We start from the raw sequence: 18,018 nt of genomic DNA on the forward strand, positions 1-18,018 counted from the left end.
CATCTCCCTGTCCAGCCTCCTGCCCTCCCACTTAGCGAGTTCTGGGCAGGGCCTGGGAATCTGTATTTTTGGCAAGTGCTTTGGTGGTTCTGGGTCTGCCGCTTGCCCTCGGGCATTTGGGACCCATAAACTTTTCCTTGGAGCCTCTCACCGAGCCTCCTCTGGGCGGGCTTCCTCCTTCCTCCTCAGCTTGCCCCCCAAGGGCACACATTCTGCCCACTCCTCTCTGCTTGTGTGCACCCCAGGCCCTTCCTCTTCAGGCTCCCCTCTCTCAGGAAAGTGAAAACACATGGTTTCCTAGGCAACCGCATCCCTCCTCCCAGCTTGCCCTGAGACCTCCCAGCGTCTCTCAACTGTTCAGAAGAATATTTCAAATACCAGCCTCACCCGGGCGGGGGCCTGACAAAGGCTGAGTTCCCTTCCAGGCCGTCTCTCTGAGGGGCAAGCGACCCGCTCCCCTCAAACCTGGAGGCCTGGGGGCTCAGGGGCAAGTTCCGGGCTATCACCTTGGTTACCACCTAGGCCCCCGCTGCTCACGAGCTTTCAACGGAGAGCAGAGATCCCTTGAAGGGGGAGGCCTGGAGAGGGAAGGGACTCACCCAGGTCACTCATTGAAATAGGGACCTGAGTAAGGGACTGGAGGGAAAAGGAAGTAGACTGGGTGAGTAGCCGCTACCTGCCAGGCACCGTGCTGGACGCTCCAGAGCCGCTAACATGTTATCCCTCCCCACGACCCTGTGAGGTCAGCCTCATTCCCATTTTATAGTTGAGAGATGAAGTACCTTGCCCTGGTCACCCAGGAAGTGAATGGCAGAGCCACGTTTCAGGAAGCCTGATCTGTCTTCCCAATAAGGCCACTGTCTTTGCACTTAGCCTCTGCTGTTCTCAAGGCTGGGCGGCGGTCCGGGGAATTATGGGGCTCTGTGAATTCCTTCCTGATTATTATTTTTACATTCCCTCATTAGAAGATTTGGCTGAAGTTCTTTGGGGGCTGGGTTCCAGATGAGTTCCTCTCTCGCGCCTTCTCTCAGCCCTGACCCCCGGGTCAGTATTTCTCAACCCAAGATGCCTTTAATTGGATGGGTAAGGGTAGAGAGGTGCCATCTGTGCAATTCACGCCTTCTCTCTGGGCCTCAGTTTCCCTACTGATATATGGTAAGGGTGTTGCAATTGAAGAGTTTGACGATGCGTCCCAGCTCACCTATTCTTGGGTTCCCACATCAAGTACATGGGTGTGTGATTGTGCATGAAATTGAGGGCAATTATGTGTGCGTGTGATTGGGCATGTGATTGGATGTGGGGGCTGGTGAGTATGTGGGTGTAATTGTGTGTGTGAGAGTACGTGTGTGGGGGCTATGTGTGCATGATTGTGGATGTGTATGGAGACCAGGGGCTATGTGTGTTTGGGCTGAGTGTGAGTATGTGTGCAATTGTGTGTGTGTGTGTGCATATATGTAGGTTGTGCTATGGGGGCGTCTGTGTGCAGTTTGGGCTGTCTGTGAGTTTGTGATTGTGAGAGATTGTGTGTGTATGTGGACGTGTGTGTGCATGATTATGTGTGGGCAATCTGGAGAGACTTGTGTGTATGCGTGTCATTGCGTGTCAGAGGGCCGTGAAGCCTCTTTGGAGCCTGGTTGATCAGGATGTGGCGTGGGCAGGCCGGGCAGAGGTGGGGACCCCAGCTGACCCCATGATGCCAGCAGGGTGGCGGGGCAGATCCCTTTGGTAATCAGCTCCAGACGCAGCTGCGTCGACTCTCTCTGACAGAAGGACGCTGGAAATGCGTTCTGGACCCAGCCAGGTCTCTTTGGGGGAAAATATTAAAGGGGGAGGAAAAAGTCCCAAAAGGCAGATCTTTATTGAAGCATTTCGTGACACGCACACCAGCTAATTGATTTCCTTATTAGTAGCAGATTTTTCTCCCGGCCTTTTCTCCTGCCTGAACTTATAAAAATGAAGGGTGGAGAGCCAGCTCGGTACAGACCCTGGGCCAAGTTTCTCCGGGATCCTCCCAGAGCCAGGGAGTCAGCAAAGGCACGATGTGTGGTTTGCTTTTCCAGGTCTGACTATAGGTAGAGAGGGCCTGAGCACCTGTGGGATCAGATTTCAAAAGCCTGGGGAAGCCCCCTTGTCATCCGCTCAGTTTTTTCTGCCACTCCTTTGGCCTGAAATCCCACTGGTCCATTCACTGGGCTTCTTTCGGGTCAAAATGCCAATGTGTGTGGGCAGGAGCTCTAAGCACCCTTAGTCATGTCTGTGTAGTTCATGCCGTGGGACTCTTGGTGCCTCCATTTTCTCATCTGTACAACGGGAGGCTCCTGTTACTGATGTTACAGGGTACATGTGAAAATTCGGTCAGGGCTTGTGGACTCCCTGAGCCTTTGTAAATGTCAGTTGCTCCCATTACGATGACAGTGAACGGCACAATTTAAGGCCTCGGCGTTCACAAGGCGGGGGGTGGGGGGGTGGGGTGGGGGTGGCCCGGGGTGGGTGATGTGTGGCAGCCAAGTTCAGGTGGGGTCTCTCGGGAGATCCTTCACCTCCATCCAGAAAGCCAAGGCTACCCCTTTGTCTGGGCCTGTGGCAGGGGTGGCTCAAGTTTTATCCAAGGGTTAGTGAAAGGAGAGGGAAAGACACGTCACCCAGATGGTTCCGACGGATGCTTCAGACAGCCATCGTTAACCCCATGTGCTGGAGGGGGACACTGGGGCACGAGGCAGTTGACAAACATCCCAAAGAGCACGTAACTATGAGAGGAGAGGCCTTTGAACCCAGGCTTGAGTGGTTCTGAACCTATGGGATGCTTTTTATTCATTAAAAAAAAAAAAAAAAATGTGGCCCCTTTCATGCAGGTAGAGATGGAAAAGACAGCCTGAGCTCTTTTCCCCAGAATATCTCAAGGGACAGACAGATGAGGGAATGGGTATCGGGGATCGTGGTGTGACAAGTGCTGTGGTGGGCATAAGCCTGGCCCCTGGAAAGAGTACCAATACTGAGTGGTAGGATCAGAGAGGGCTTCCTGGAAGGGGGTGGCACCTGAGTAGGCAGAGGGGCCTGATCCTGCAGGGCTGCCCTTCAGCTGGCATGCGTGGGCATGTCCGTACCCATGGTTAAAATATCAATGCACTTACACATGCGCTATAAATCACTAATGCCAATGTCCCCCCCCCCTTCTCCCCGCTCTAATGCTCAGGCTGCCCGGCCCCTCCCCTAGGCCCCTGGGCCTCTCCATAACCAGAACCCCCTTAACGGCACATCCAGGACCCTGCCAGAAGAGTGAACATTCCGACTATAGAGGCACAGAGGGGGCCCCACGGCCAGCCTGGTGTCCCTTGTTCCGATCTTGTTATCTCCCCCTCACGTCGGAGGTCCGGGGCGGTGGCTGGAAGCTGGTGTCTCGGCTGGGCAGATAGGCTCGCCGCTTGACATGTCCCCTTCCATTCCACGTGGACTTCCTAGAAATGACTGGGGGCCTCCGTGCAGTTCCTGTTCCCAGCGGCTCACAGTCGCCAGGCCCTGGGAGACAAAATGTCCCTGAATGTGGTGGGGCAGGGAGGGAACAATGTGCGGCGGGTGGAGGAGGGCTACAGGAAGCACGTCGGCGGGGACAGCCGGGGAGCTGGCTGCGGGGCTGGGGGTGACTCAGGAACTTGTGACTTGATAAGGTAAGATGATTCTAAAGGAACACACCCAGAGTCCAGGGGCTGGTAAATGGCTGACCTGACGGGATTCCTGGCATCTGTTCAGATACTTGTTCCTGAAGTAGGTCTCACAGGTCTCCACGCAGCAGAGGACGTTAAACCCTGTCCAGCCCAACGTGCTCTAGTCTTTGACCGCGTCAGGTAGGTACTACGACCCCAACTTCACAGAAGAAGAAACCGAGGTTCAGGGAGGTGGGATAGTGTGCCCCAGGTCACGCAGGAATGGCAGTGGAGCGAGAGTATGCACAGACAGCTCGCATGCAAACCACGCTTCCCGACGGCACTGCCCCCAGGACCCAGGCACGCCCAGACCTGGGTCTTCGAGTCCTCGTCCACAAAGCCGGTACCCCCAACACACCCTGAAAAGATTCCCCAGCCAATAGGGCCACTTGGCCGTGAGAACGCAAGAGCTTAAGAAAATGTTTGCAACCGGGAAAAAGAACGGTACAATAAGAACAGTGCAAATGAAATGAATAAACACAGTCAAAATCAAAATCATATTCATTATAGGATCTGTGGGCTGAATGTGCCTCATATTGAGTGGGCAGGAGCTCCAAAGTAAGAGTGCCCAGGCTTGAGAAAAGGCTCACAACGGCGCTGCCGAGCATGGGTCCTCCTGCCTGCATGTGAACACCCCAGAGGCCCGCTGTGGCTGGGGGTCTGGGCAGCTGCGACCCTCGGGGCAGCCGTGTCACCTTGCTCAGGCTCAGTTTTCCCATTCCTCGCAAAACGGGACCATGATAGCTAGCTCGTTCCAGGGTGATGGGAGGGTTAAATCCAGTCCTGTGCGCAGAGCGCCTGGTCCCATAGTGGGGCTCTGCTATTGTTCTTGCCTCCTCAGTCCCTGCCCAATTTCAGGAAGTCTTTTTTGGCTGGAAACTTCTTAGGATGAAAGAATGTTGGAGAGAGAAGGCCGTTAGAGATAAGGCAGAGCCAGCCTCTCACGTGGGAGGGTGACTTCAGGAACGCTGAAGGCTGGAGTCTTCGGCCCTGTTCCCACCCTCGCTCTGGACGTAAACTCTGCCCTTCCAGCTTCTCCTTTCCAGCCTCAGGCTTTGATTAGGTTACAACCCCCCACGAGGGTCCTGGAAGCAGAGTCCAGGTCAGACTGATCTCTGTGTTTCTTTCTCTTGTGTTTAAAAACAGCTCTGTTAAGATGTGGTTGACATACAATAAACTGCACATACTTAGAGTGTACAACATGATAAGTTTTGACGTATGTTTACACTCATGAAACCATCACCGTAATCAAGAAAATGAACATGTCCATCACTGCCAAAAGTTTCCTCATGCCATTTGGTAAATCCTTCCCTCTCTCCTTCTCTCCCCACACCCACCTCAGTCCCCAGGAGGCAACCACTGAGCTGCTTTAGGTCATTATACGTTAGTTTCCACTTTCAAGAATTTTATATAAGTGGACTCAGACAGTATATATATGTTCTTGTGCGTGAGGCTCCTTGCACTCAGCGCAATTATTTGGAGACTCATCCATGGCGTGTATACATCAACCTTTCATTCCCTTTTATTGTGGAGTAGTATGCCTTCAAATGGATATCCCATAACTTGTTCATCCATTCATCTGTTAATGCGCATTTGGGATGTTTCCAGTTTCTTACTATTGTAAATAAATCAGCTATGAAAATTCACATATAGTCTTTGTCTGAACAGAAAGCTTTCATTACTCTTGGGTGAATACCTCGCTAGGAATGGGACACCGAGTCACACGGTAGATGTACGTTTAACTTTTATGAGAGACTGCCGAACTGTTTTCCGACGCAGTTGGTCCTTTTCATTCAGACCATCGGCACGAGAAAATACTAGTTATTCCATATCAACACTTGATATAACTGGTCTTTCTGGTTCTAGACATTCTAATAGGTGTGTGGTGATATCTTACTGTGGTTTTAGTTTACATTTCCCCAATGACTAATGATATCGAACATTTGTTCATTTGCTTATTGGACATCTGTATATCTTCTTTGGTGAACTGTCTGTTCAAATCATTTGCCCATTTTTAAATGGGTTGTTAATTTTCTCATTACCAAAGTTTGGTAATGAGAAGTTCTATATATGTTCTGGGTACAAGTCCTTTATCAAATATCTGATTTGCAAGTATTTTCTCCTAGTCTGTGGCTCATCTTTTTATTCTCTTACCACTGCCTTTCAAAGATCAAAAGTTCTCACGTTGATCGATCAAATCCAATTTGTCATTTTTTTCCCTTGCGTCAATCATGTTTGGTGCTTACCTAAGAAATCTTTGCCTAATCCAAGGTCACGAAGATTTTTCTCCTGTGTTTTCTTCTCAGGTTTCTTCACAGTATTAGGTTTTACATTTAAGTCTATGATCCTTTTTGAGTTAGTTTTTATATTTGGTGCAAGGCATGGATGAAAGATTTTTGTGGTTTTGTTTGGCATATAGATATCCAATAGTCTCAGAACAATTTGTTGAAAAGACTCTTGTTTCTCCACTCAATTGTCTTGGAACTTTTGTCAAAAATCAATTGAACGTTTACATGTGGGTCATTTCTGGACTCACTTCTGTTTCCCTGATCTCTGGCTATCTTGAGGGTGATGCCACACTGTCCTTGTTACTGTAGCCTTATAGTAAGTCTTGAGGGCAGGTAGTGTGAGTCCTCCAGCTTTTTATTTTTCTCCCCAAAATTGTTTTGGCTATTTTAGGTCCTTTGCACTTCCCTATAGATTTTAGAATCAACTTGTCAATTTCAACTAAAAATTGCCTGCTGGGGTTTTGGCTGGGTTTACTTCGGATCTATATGTGAATTTGGACAGAGTTGACATCTTAGCAATATTGAGTTTTCTGATACGTGAAGACGGTGTATCGTTCCACTTATTTCTCTATGCTTTCATTTCCTCTTCACACTATTTTGTCATTTTCACCGTACAGCTCTTGCATATCTTTTGTTCGATTTATCTCCTTTTTTTTTTTTTTTTTAAGTAGGCTTCATGCCCAGTGTGGAGCCCAACGTGGGGCTTAAACTCACAACCCTGAGTTCAAGACCCCGGGCTGAGATCAAGAGTTGAACACTTAACCAGCTGAGCCACCAGACGCCCAGGTTTATCTGTGTTGAATATTTTTAAATGCTATTTTAAATAGTAGCATTTTTTTTTTGGTTTAAATTTCAAATTCGGATTTCCAATTTTGATTACTGACACTTTCACTTTCAGGTAGCAGGAACTGGATTTGCCTTGCCCCCTGAAAATAAGGGGAAAATCAGACAAAATATAAGAAACAATAGCTGTCAAAATGTTGGCTATCAGGCAATATAGGACAGTGATAGAAAACAAATGAGCTGAGCTATGATTGCCCCCAGATTACTGCCTGGAGAGCTTTTCCAGGCCACAGCAAAGGGACAGTGACCCAGGCAGAGCTCAGCAGTCACCTTGAGTTGAGAAGATGGATCTGGGAGCCCAAGGAAGCCAAGGTTCCCAGGGAAGGGTACTAGAGAAGAGGGAGCCACACGGGTAAAGTCAGATTTCCCTCTAGTCATCGGTTGCATATTGATCAGCACACGTGTGAGAAAGCTACCTGTGGCCAGGAAAGAACCTCTAAAGACTAGAAAGAATAGTACGTGGAGCTCTACAGGACTCAGAATGGTGCCTGTGCCCAAAAACAAAGTCTGACATTCGTTCCTAATGAAAACTCTGAATAAATTAGAAACAGGAGGGAACTTCTCAACCTGATTGAGGACATCTGTAAAAAATGCACACCTACCTTCATGATAAAAGACGAATGCTTTCCCTCTTAAGATCAGGGACAGGACAAAGCTGCCCCCTCTCACCATTTTTTTCAACATTGTACTAGAGTTTGTAGCTAGTGTAGTCAGGCAAGAAAAAGAAATAAAAACGTCCAGACCAGAAAGGAGGAGTCCGGTTGGCTGCAGATGGACCACAGGCTTTTCTGGGCCTCTTGGGAGAATGGAAGTATGTGTGTGCAGTGTTGTGTTGGTGTATGTGGCACCTTGCTTCTCTGAAATGTCCAACATTGGGGAATGGAGGGACGCCTGGGTGGCTCAGTCAGTTAAGTGTCTGCCCTTTGCTCCAGTCGTGATCACAGGGTCCTGGGATCGAGCCCCGCATCAGGCTCCTGGGAGACTTTCTCCTTCTGTTCCTCCCCCTGCTCGTGCTCTCTCTCTCTCTCTCTCTCTCTCTCTGTCAAATAAATAAATAAAATCTTTTTTTTATTTATTTGACAGAGAGACACAGCGAGAGAGGGAACACAAGCAGGGGGAGTGGGAGAGGGAGAAGCAGGCTTCCCGCTGAGCAGGGAGCCCGATGCGGGGCTCGATCCCAGGACCCTGGGACCATGACCTGAGCCGAAGGCAGATGCTTAACGACTGAGCCGCCTGGGTGCCCCAAATAAATAAAATCTTAAAAACAAAACAACAACAAAAAAACCCCATTGGGGAATGGAAAAATGTACCTCCAAGATTTGGCAGACGTGACCCATGCAACCCCTCCAGTTTCTCTTAGGTGTCAGATTTTTTCTTAAAATTTGCCCAGCCAAACATTACAGTGGAGGCAAGGAGGGTCCCGTTGATCTGAATTCAAGGACTGGCCACCTGGATGGGGCATGTATCTTATCGTGAGACACGCGGTTGCAGGAGAAGAAGGAGACAATTCAGGGCGTGTGCACGTGGGCGACATGCAAGACACTGGGCATGTGGCCTCATTTCTCCAGGCCTCGCTTTCCTGCCCTTTACAATGGGGAGAAGAGTCTCTTCATGGCCTCCAGCTCAGGACTGGTGAGCTATTGATAACAGGTGAAAATGCTCTGAGGGGCAACTTTCTTCTTGCCAAGTGGTTTAACCGCGAGTCCTTGGCCGGCCCCCCTGTGTTCTCTTCCTTGCAGATGGGCTGCTCTGAGGGAGGCCGCTGCCTCCTACCTGCCCCAGCACTGGAGGCCTTGAGGACACCGGGGCCCAGGCTGTCTCACTGTCAGGCCTTTGGAGATGCTCCAGTGATCTCCTGGATATTTATGGATGGGGAGCTTTGAGGAACAATCTGAGAAACACCTGTGTGGTAGGCAGAATCAAGCTGCCCCCTTCCCCATACATCTTCCCCAAAGGTTGACATCCTAATCCCCAGAACCTGTGAATTGTTAGTTTACATGGAGATGGCGAATTCAGGTTGCAGGTGGAATTAAGGTTACTATCAGCTGATCTTAAGATGGAAAGATTATTTTCAGTTATCTGGATGGGCCCAGGGTGATCCCAAGAGTCCTGAAGCATGGGAGACAGAGGCAGGAGGGGAGAGAGAGGCCCGAGGAAGGGAGCGGAGCTGGAGGGGCGCGTTGTAAGAAGGACTTGATCTGCTGTTGTTGGCTTTGAAGGTGGAGGAAGAGGTCCTGAACCAGGGAGTGCGGGAGGCCGCTGGGAGCTAGGAAAGGCAAGGAAATGGATTATTCCCTAGCGGGCCCAGGAGCAGCACGGACTTGCTGACCTCTTGAGTTTAGAGACCCATGGCAGATTTCTGACCTCCGGAACTGAAGGTAAGACATCTGCGTTAGGAAGTCTGTGGCCATTTGTTACAGAGCAATGGGAAGCTAATATAGTCCAGAAACCACTGCCCTGCCAGCTCTCAGCCTGTACTGGGAACCCCAGTGGATTCAGGGGCACAGCCTCCATCGTTGGGCTTCAGATGCAGACATGCTCCGAGAGTAGCCCTGAGGCCCTGCAGGCCTGTGTGTAGTCAGGAAGAGGTGCTGGCCAGCCTGTGAGCTCCGGCCAGGCCCCAGGCCCACCCAGAGCTCCTGGGGAGAGCAGCTCTACCAGCTGCATGGGGACAAGGGGCCCTGACTGGAGGGCGCGAATCCAAATCCTGGACTTGCCCTCCGTTAGGCCTATGACTGTGGGCAAGGTACTTAACTTCTCTCTGCCCCGGTTTCCTTACCTGTGAAATGGGGACAGCCAGACACATCTCACAGGATCCTTAGAAAGGGCAAGTGCGTTCATGCTGAAACCTTGGAACAATGCCTGACACGTGGTACTCACAGAATGTGTTAGTTATTTGTATTAAGACGACATGACAGGGTTGCTGTCTTTCGGTGGTGGATGGTCCAGTGGGGAGACACACGTGTGTGGGAGGTGGGATGGGGAACACAAAGCAGGAGGGGCATCCTTTCTCTTGGGGTTGGGGGCTCAGGAAAGGCTAGAGGTCCACTGAAGCTTGAGCTGAGCTTCCCCATTGCGCACGCACATCCCTGCTCCTTTAGTCATTCGACAAACCTTTATTGAGTCCCTACTTTGTGCCAGGCACTGTGCTGGGAGCTAGGCATGCGGCCGTGAACAAGAGAAAGTCCTGGGGAGAGGTGGGTGGGGGGATGGGGTAACTGGGTGACGGGCATTAAGGAGGGCACGTGATGGAATGAGCAACGGATGAATCCCTAAATTCTACCCTGAAACTAATAATACCGTATATGTTAACGAAATTGAATTTAAATAATTAAAAAGAGAGAAAGTCCTGCCCTGCCCCCCTCCCCTGGAGCTCACAATGTGATGGACAATTCTGACAATAGGGACCAACAAAGGAATGCAAAAGATCAGGGGGCACAAACGTTCTGATGAAAACACAGGAAGTAAGAGGGGTGAGGTGTGTATGGGGGCGACTTTATACTGGGTGGTGAAGGGGGCCGGGAGCCATTCCAGCGGGATCAGAGTGAATCCCAGAGTTTCAGATCGTAGTTTTGCCACTGCCGTGAGGCCTTGGACAAGTCCCTCCTCTCTATGCCTCCGTTTGCTCGTCTGCACGATGGGGATAACTATCTACGGGGTCGTGGAGAGGAGTAAATGAATTAATATAGGTGAAGTGTTTATTTTATTTTATTTTTTTTTTAAAGATTTTTTATTTATTTATTTGAGAGAGAGAGAGAATGAGAGATAGAGAGCACGAGAGGGAAGAGGGTCAGAGGGAGAAGCAGACTCCCTGCTGAGCAGGAAGCCCGATGCGGGACTCGATCCTGGGACTCCAGGATCATGACCTGAGCCGAAGGCAGTCGCTTAACCAACTGAGCCACCCAGGCGCCCAAGGTGAAGTGTTTAGACAGTGCCCGGCACATTAGTGCTAGAAGGGTCTGCTGCTTTGACTTCTACTTTCCTAGCAAAGGGAACAGCAACAGTGAAGGCCACGAGGTGGAAAAGGGCTCAGAATGTTGTAGGAGGAACAGGAAGGCCAGGAGTCGACAAGGGGAGTGTGGCCAGGAATGAAGTTAGGAAGGCAGGGGCATGGGCCATTGTCCAGGGTCAGCTTGGCCCCCTTACTGCTCAGAAGCTTGCCCTGGCTCCCCACTGCCTATCCGTGAAATTCCTACCTCCCAGGCGTGGTTTTCAAGGATCTCTACATTTCAGCTGCTTCTCTCTCCTCCAACCTGATTCGCCTGCCTCCCACCCCACCCTCTGCTCTGCTCAGTTGGAGCCTCTTACCTGCTTCCCGAAGTGCTTGGTGTCTGCTCACCCAGGCTCTTCCTTTCATAGGCGAGCCTGGAGCCCAGAGAGGGGTGTGACTAAGCCAGGGCCACACAGCAGATTAGGGGCCAGGTCTGGAGCCCAGGTTTCCATGACTGAACCACAGTTTCTGGTTTCCTAGGTGGGTCATTTTAACAGAAGTTGTGCCTGTCACAGTGTGTCTTGAGTTGAGGAAGGGGTGAGAGGCAGGGCACAAGGAGGTGGAATCCACTAATTGGAAATTACTTCTGCAAAAACATTTGTGTCTGGGCCCCTTTAATGCTAAGCATACTGTCCCTGAGAAACAGAAGCCGTTGGTGAGGCTGGGACACAGAGGAAGCAGACAGCCTCCGTCTGCCTTTGCTTGCGTCCACCCACTGCTTCCCTGGGAGAGCCGGAGATCCCCACCGGCTAACTGGCTGTTGTTCAGGGCCCGGGATTATGCGAGGGGGGTATGGTAGAGCCTGCCACCATGGCCTGAGGAGGAGTAAGATTTAGAAAGGGGAGACCCCTTGGGAAAAATGCCATTCACCACTTGAAAATCTGTATTAGTCTATTGGGGCGGCCATAACAAAATACCAGACTGGGGTCTTAAACGATAGAAATTAACCTTCTCACAGTTCTGGAGGCTGAAAGTCTAGGATCAAGGTGCCCCAGGGTAGGTTTCCTCCGTGGCATCTCTCTGTGGTTTAGAGACAGCCTCCTTCTTGCTGTCTCTCACATGGTCTTTTCTCTGTGGCCACACATCCCCTGTGTCTCTCTGTGTGTCCAAATTTCCTCTTTTAAAAGGATACCAATCATATTGGATTAGGGACCCCAGTGACAGCCTCATTTTAAGTGAATCACTTATTTAAAAGCCCTATTTTCAAATAGAGTGACATTCTGAGGTACGGGGTAGGGGTTGGGTTTCAACATACAAATTTTGGCCGGGGTCGGGGGGGGGGCGCGCTGGTGGGGGATACAATTTAACCCATAACAAAACCAGACACCAACCGATGCTTATCTCTGAGCAGGACTGCAAAGACTGAGGACTCCCAGGAGAATGGCATCAAGAGTTGGGCATTCTGGGAAAGTTTCCTGGAAGGGAGAAACTCGGGAGTTTTGGTCTAAAGAAAGGGATTTACAAGGGCCTGAAAATACATGCAGGATGTGCTCTGGGGGGTAGGGAGGGCTGCGCCTGGGTGGCTCAGTCAGTTAAGGGGCCAACTCTTGATTTCAGCTCAGGTTATGATCTCTGGGTCCTGAGATCGAGCCCCATGCCGGGCTGCATGGTCAGCTTGGAGTCTGCTTTTCCCTCTCCCTCTGCTCCTTTTCCCACTCACAAGCACACTCTCTCTCAAAAAAAAAGTAGACAAGTTATTGAGTTGTCTAGGAGGGTCCTAGGGGCTGGTGGTGGTTCTAGGGGGTGAGTGCGGTGGGAAGGTGAGCTGTGAAAGGCCTGGGATCACAGAAGGGCTTGGGCTTGATTCTATGGCAGGAGGGAGCCACTGATGATACTCTGTGCCCAAGAAAGATGGTGATTTAAGCCAGAATCAGGGAAATAACAGATTAATAATAGCTTTCAAATTTGAGCATGCAGCAGAATCACCTGGAGGGCTGGTTATACCAGATTGCTGGACCCAAGCTCCAGAGTTCAGTTGGTCTGGGGTGGGTCTTGAGAATTTGCTCTTCCGACAAGTTCTCAGGGGATCCTGCTAATGCTGTCTGTGTATCACAATTGGAAAACCACTGGAAGCCTTGCTAGAGTGGGCAGGGAGGGGTCTGTTTCCTCTCCCAAAGCCTCCAAGGCACAAGCAGTGGAAAGTCACGCCCCTACCAATTGCCACACTTTACAGACAGGGAAACTGAAGATCCGAAGGCCACGGCTTTAGTAGGCGGGTATTTCCAGGCCCTGAGCCTAGAACCTTGGGTCTGGGTGGCCCTGGCATCCGGCGCTTTGTGCAGGAAGGCTCCTGGGGCAGCTCCTCCTGGGTCCACCGGCCTAGGCCCTTGTGGGGGCACTGCCATTTTGGGTTGGAAAACAGGTCGCAAAGAGCTGGGTCTCGGAGAGCGTGCGGCAGGCAGCCCAGTAGCGAGCCCGGGCGGCCCTAGCAGGAGGCGGAGCTTTCCTGCAGCTCTCCGGGCGATGCTGCCCCTGCCTGCGTCAGCCCCGCCCTGCCACAGACCCCGCCCAGTGTAGCCCCGCCCCATGTGCGGCCCCGCCCCACGTACGGCCCCGCCTCCCCCTGGGTTGTGTCCTCAACCCCGTGCCGTGAGTGTGGTCGCCTGCCTGGTTCCGCTGGTCTGGCTGAGTCAGGCTCTGCTGCCAGCATGGTGATCCTGGGACAGCTGAGAATGGAGACTGGCGACAAACAGGAGAGAGAAGAAGGGGTGTGGCCAGGCTGCGGAAGGAGTGCTGGACCAGGAGCCGGCCAACCGGGCTCCCGTGGGAGCCTCACCTTGAAGGACTGTGTGACCTAAAAGAACTTGCTGAACGTCTCTGGGCTCATTCAACGAAAACTTACAGTAGATTTGGTGTGTGCCAGGTGCTGCGGATATGGTGGTGAACAGGCCCCGCGTGGCGAACAAGCCCTGGTTAAGGGTGTGACCGCTGAATCCCAACTTTACACCCTACTGACTGGGTGACCTTGGGCAAGATAATCAACTTCTCTGTACTTCATTATCCTCATCAGTAATTTGGGAGTAACACCTACCTCGTAGGGCTGTGAGGATTAAATATATGTATACGTGTAAAATCCTAGGAATAGTGCCTATTAAGCACCAGTATTAAGTGCCTAAGAATCTTCATTATTAGCTGTTGCTATCTATACCCTCCTGGAGCTTGTATTCACTGACTTTAATTTTAAAATTTCTTTTTGTTCGGCTCAGGTCGTGATCCCGGGGTCCTGGGATCGAGCCCCCCATTGGGCTCCTTGCTCGGCCAGGGGCCTGCTTCTCCCTCTCCCACTCCCCCTGCTTGTGTTCCTTCTCTCGCTGTCTCTCTCTCTCAAATAAATAAATAAATAAAATCTTAAAAAAAATTTCTTTTTCATAATGAACTGACATATAAAAAAGATCATTAACACTGTGTTCCCATCATCCTGTTTAAGAAAGCATTGTAAATATATTTCTCTTTGCTCTAACTTTAGTCAAGCATTGATACTTCCTGCTCCTGAAGCCTCTAAAATCTCCTGCCTCCAACCCATCCTCTACAGTGCTCACAAACTGTGAGAGATCTGGATAAAACACAAATTGGAACTGGTCATAACTCTGCTTGAAAACTTGCACCTGTAAGATAAAGTCAAACACACCCGCTTGACATGCAGACCCTTCACTTCTGATCCTCGCTGACTCTTCCTGTTCGGTATCTGCCTCCCACTTTGGTAAGTTCCTCTTACCATTTCTTAAGCGTCCCTCTTCTTTGTATATGTTGGCCCCTCGGCCTGGGGTCCCATGCGTTCCTTCTCTCTCTTTCGCTCGTTTCAGGAGAAGCACCATCCTTTGATTCCATCCAGGCTCCTGAGCACCTTCCCACTGGTGTGAGTGGGCGTCTGGCCTCCCCTAGACTGTAAGATCCTGGCAGCAGGCCCTCCGCTGACTCATTTTCCTCTCCTAGTGAAGGGAAGGCATGTACCGCACTCCACAGTTGTAACTGGCTATATCTGTGGCACCGTGCTAGGGCGTGGTAAGGGTGGTCATCCAGGGACTCCAACGCCATCATTTTCATGGGGAATTAGAGTCCCTCAGCAGTAAAACCACTAGAGAAGAATACAGAGGTCATTAAATGGGGTCCCCATTTTAAAGCCACTCCAGCACAGTGCCATTTTCCTACTGTGCCCAGTTCCCCCTCCCAAGCCCGTTCCTCCTCCTCCTTGCTTCTTGCTCCATCCCTGTCTCCTCTCTCTGAGGATCCTGGGTTCCTCATGATGAGTAGATCTTCCCCAGGGACTAAGATGTAGGCCATGCAGTGACTGTGTCATCTATCCAAGAGGCTTGTGGTTTTGGGGAGACCAAGGGGATGCCAATCCTGGCCCCAGATCGTCTAAGTTCTAGGAGCGGAGAAAAGATGCTTCCAGAGCAGGGGCTCCCAGCCTGTTTCCATCCTGTCAGATATATTTGTAAAGCAGAGTCTCTTCACAGAAGGAGGGGAGCCTAAGTCCCCATTCAAGCAAACTGGGAATAAACTGGTTAAGTGCCTTCAAACTCTAGGGAGGGAGCTGGGTGGAGGAGGGAGTGTGGAGGAGAGGGGGAGGAAAAAAGGGACACTTCTGTGCCTCTACGGATATCTTGAATTTTGTACTATATTCACGTCTGACCTATTTTTTTTTAAGAAATGATATCATACATTGGATGGTAATCAGAAGAGCTAGGTTCCAGGATTGCAAATACCAATTACCGGTCTGCTCACCTTGGTCTCTCTGAGCCTCGCTTTAATAACCACCCAGTTCCCAGCTCAAAGAGTAGGCACAAGGGAGACCTTTGTAAACTTGGTGGGGCTGGGTGCGCTTAATTATTATTTACTCTTCATTCAGTTCATCTCCGTAGACAATCACTGAGCCCTTCTCTACGGCCGCAGTGTATGGGTCTCTCTGTACAAGCGTGGGTGTGTATGTCGGGGTGTGTGTGCTTCTGGATGTGTTGGGGTGGTGTGTGAGATGACTATGAAGTTGGCCATCACAGAGTCCCTGCCTGAAGGAGCTTCAGGTACAACAGGACAGTAAACAACTTCCTCTAACACTCTTGAACTCTGTTAAAGGCCAAGTGAAGGGGTGAAACATGTGGGTGCCCGGAGGAGGGAACATAAATTCAAGTAGGGACCTTTGCACTGGCCGTTCTCCCTGCTTGGAATGCTCTGCCCCTAGGATCCCCAAGGCCTACCCCCTTGCCTCCTACAACTCTTTCAGCAGATGTCCCCTTCTCAAGGAGGCCCACTTGACCACATCGTTTAAATAGCAACTCCACCCTGCACTCCCCAAGCTCTTCTCTTATTTTTAGCCAAAGCCCTTATTTTCAATGGCAGTAAAGTTACCTATACTAAAAGTGACTTAAAATACTCTGTATTTTACTCATTTTATTTACTGTATTTTACTCACTTTATTACTTATTTTACTCTGTTTCCCCCATGTCCTTCATTAGAATGCAAGCTCTGTGAGGAAAGGGGTCATGTCTGTTTTGCTCACTGCTGTGCACCACCCCACTCCACCCGGGCCTGGAACAGTACCTGGCATAGAGTAGGACACTTGGTACCTATTTGGGAATATGGTGGTGATAAGGTGGTGCTCAGGGGTGGATGGCAGAGCGGCCATGGCCATGCCTGGGGAGGTAGCCAGAGGCCCAAGGCTATAGTCATGGACTAAAGGAGCACCCTGTGACATGGGATCGGATGGATTCATGGATGGTGGGGGTGGGAATGCTCCAGTGGGCATGGGGAGGAAGACATGGCCTGGAGAAAACCTGAGATACTTTGGAGACCATTCTGTATGCTCTAAATTCCAGCTCAGTGCCCATCCCTTCCCTCTGCCACCCTGAGAAATCGAGCCTGTTGCTATGGGGAAGGGGAGTTTCAGGGGCCTCGCTAGTTTGTTGGGGAAGGTGATGGTGGACCCATTTGTAAAACCCAAAGTCTACTGCTGGCAGGTCCCTTGCCTGCCTGAGAGAGTACCTATGCGGTGGGGGGGGGGGGGGCGGGGGAGGTGAGGGCTTGTTTAGAAGGGAGGAGGCAGCAGAAGGCCCGGTGCTGGTGATGGTGGGTGGCTGGATTATAGGCTCAGAGCAGAGAGCAAGGCCCAAGTAGAGGGCACCCTTGGGACCAGAGGCCAGAGAAGAAATGAGGCAGACACTGAGGCCAGGTTGGGAAGGGCCTTGAAGGTCAGGCCAAGGAGTCAGGAGAGAACCCAGGAGGTCCAGGGAACACACAGGTATCTGGAGCTGAGAGTAGGAGATGGCAAAGGAAGGAAGCTCCATTTGGGAAGAATTGCCACTCAGGGGTCTTTACCAATCTTTACAGACGGAGAGGAGGAGACGTGCTCTCTAAGGCTTGGAGACAGAGAAGGGGGCAGAGTGGCCATTTCACTTGGGTGGCCCGTTCATTTCCTTTATCAGGCACTTAATGTGTTTGGACTCTATGCTGGGGCCTGGGGGGTGCCACGAGGAATCAGGCCTAAACTTTGACCCCATGCGAGGGAGAGGGTACCTCGGGAGAGACATGACAGGTTCAAAGAGGCTATGGTTATGGCAGCTCAGAGATCAGGGAGGGCTGCCTGGATAGGAGGCATCTGAGCTGGGCACTGAATGGTGGTCAGGGGTTTGAAAGTCAGCTGATCCCTAAGAGAGGACATTTGACTCAGGAGTTCCAAACCGGGGGGTTTTGCTGTGCACCGTTACATCGAATTCCCCTAGCAACTCTCAGAAGAGGTAGCCAAGGTAGAGGAGGGGGTTTATCTTATGGATAAGGAAATAAAGATCTTGGGACCAAATCCAGAGAGGGTAAGGGCCCAGCCCTAGGTCACTAGCCTGAAAATAGCAGTTGGTTGGAACCCAGGGCTGTTGGACTCCCAGCCAAGTGCTCACCCTGCGAGTCCACAGCCGCCTCTGGCTATTTGGAGTTTGATTCACTGTGGCTTTCCAAAGTGCTATGGAGAAGCTGTCAGCTAATCTTCAGCCCCCAGGACCTTGACCTACCTCTGCCTGACCCCAGAGAGGATCCAGGATGCAGACCACACTCTCGGCACCTCAGTGGTTGGCCAAGGGCAGGCAGAGGCCAGGATGGAAAAACCTCGTCAGACTTTGAGGGCTTGTGGCTGGTTCCGGCCATGCCATGTCCTGTCTGTACAGCCTTCTAAGCTTGTCACCTACCTGGGTCCTTCCAGTCTACATCA

The 18,018-nt window shown here is 51.0% G+C and overlaps 1 long non-coding RNA gene across 2 annotated transcripts; it reads left to right on the forward strand.

The window, feature by feature from the left end:
• The first annotated feature begins 530 nt into the window (after nucleotides 1-530).
• LOC141370067 (uncharacterized) lies at nucleotides 531-14,778 on the forward strand. 2 transcript variants are annotated; one of them, XR_012373764.1, is made up of 3 exons: nucleotides 531-661; nucleotides 14,290-14,523; nucleotides 14,627-14,778. It is a non-coding gene; the product is annotated as an uncharacterized lncRNA (long non-coding RNA). The 2 variants fall into 2 exon arrangements; XR_012373765.1 differs by lacking the exon at nucleotides 531-661 and adding an exon at nucleotides 13,539-13,675.
• The last annotated feature ends 3,240 nt before the right edge of the window (nucleotides 14,779-18,018 follow it).

Source organism: Callorhinus ursinus, unplaced genomic scaffold (assembly GCF_003265705.2).
Source record: "Callorhinus ursinus isolate GAN/ISIS: 27379988/994484 unplaced genomic scaffold, GSC_fseal_2.0 scaffold25, whole genome shotgun sequence".
In the NCBI taxonomy this organism is placed as follows: domain Eukaryota; kingdom Metazoa; phylum Chordata; class Mammalia; order Carnivora; family Otariidae; genus Callorhinus; species Callorhinus ursinus.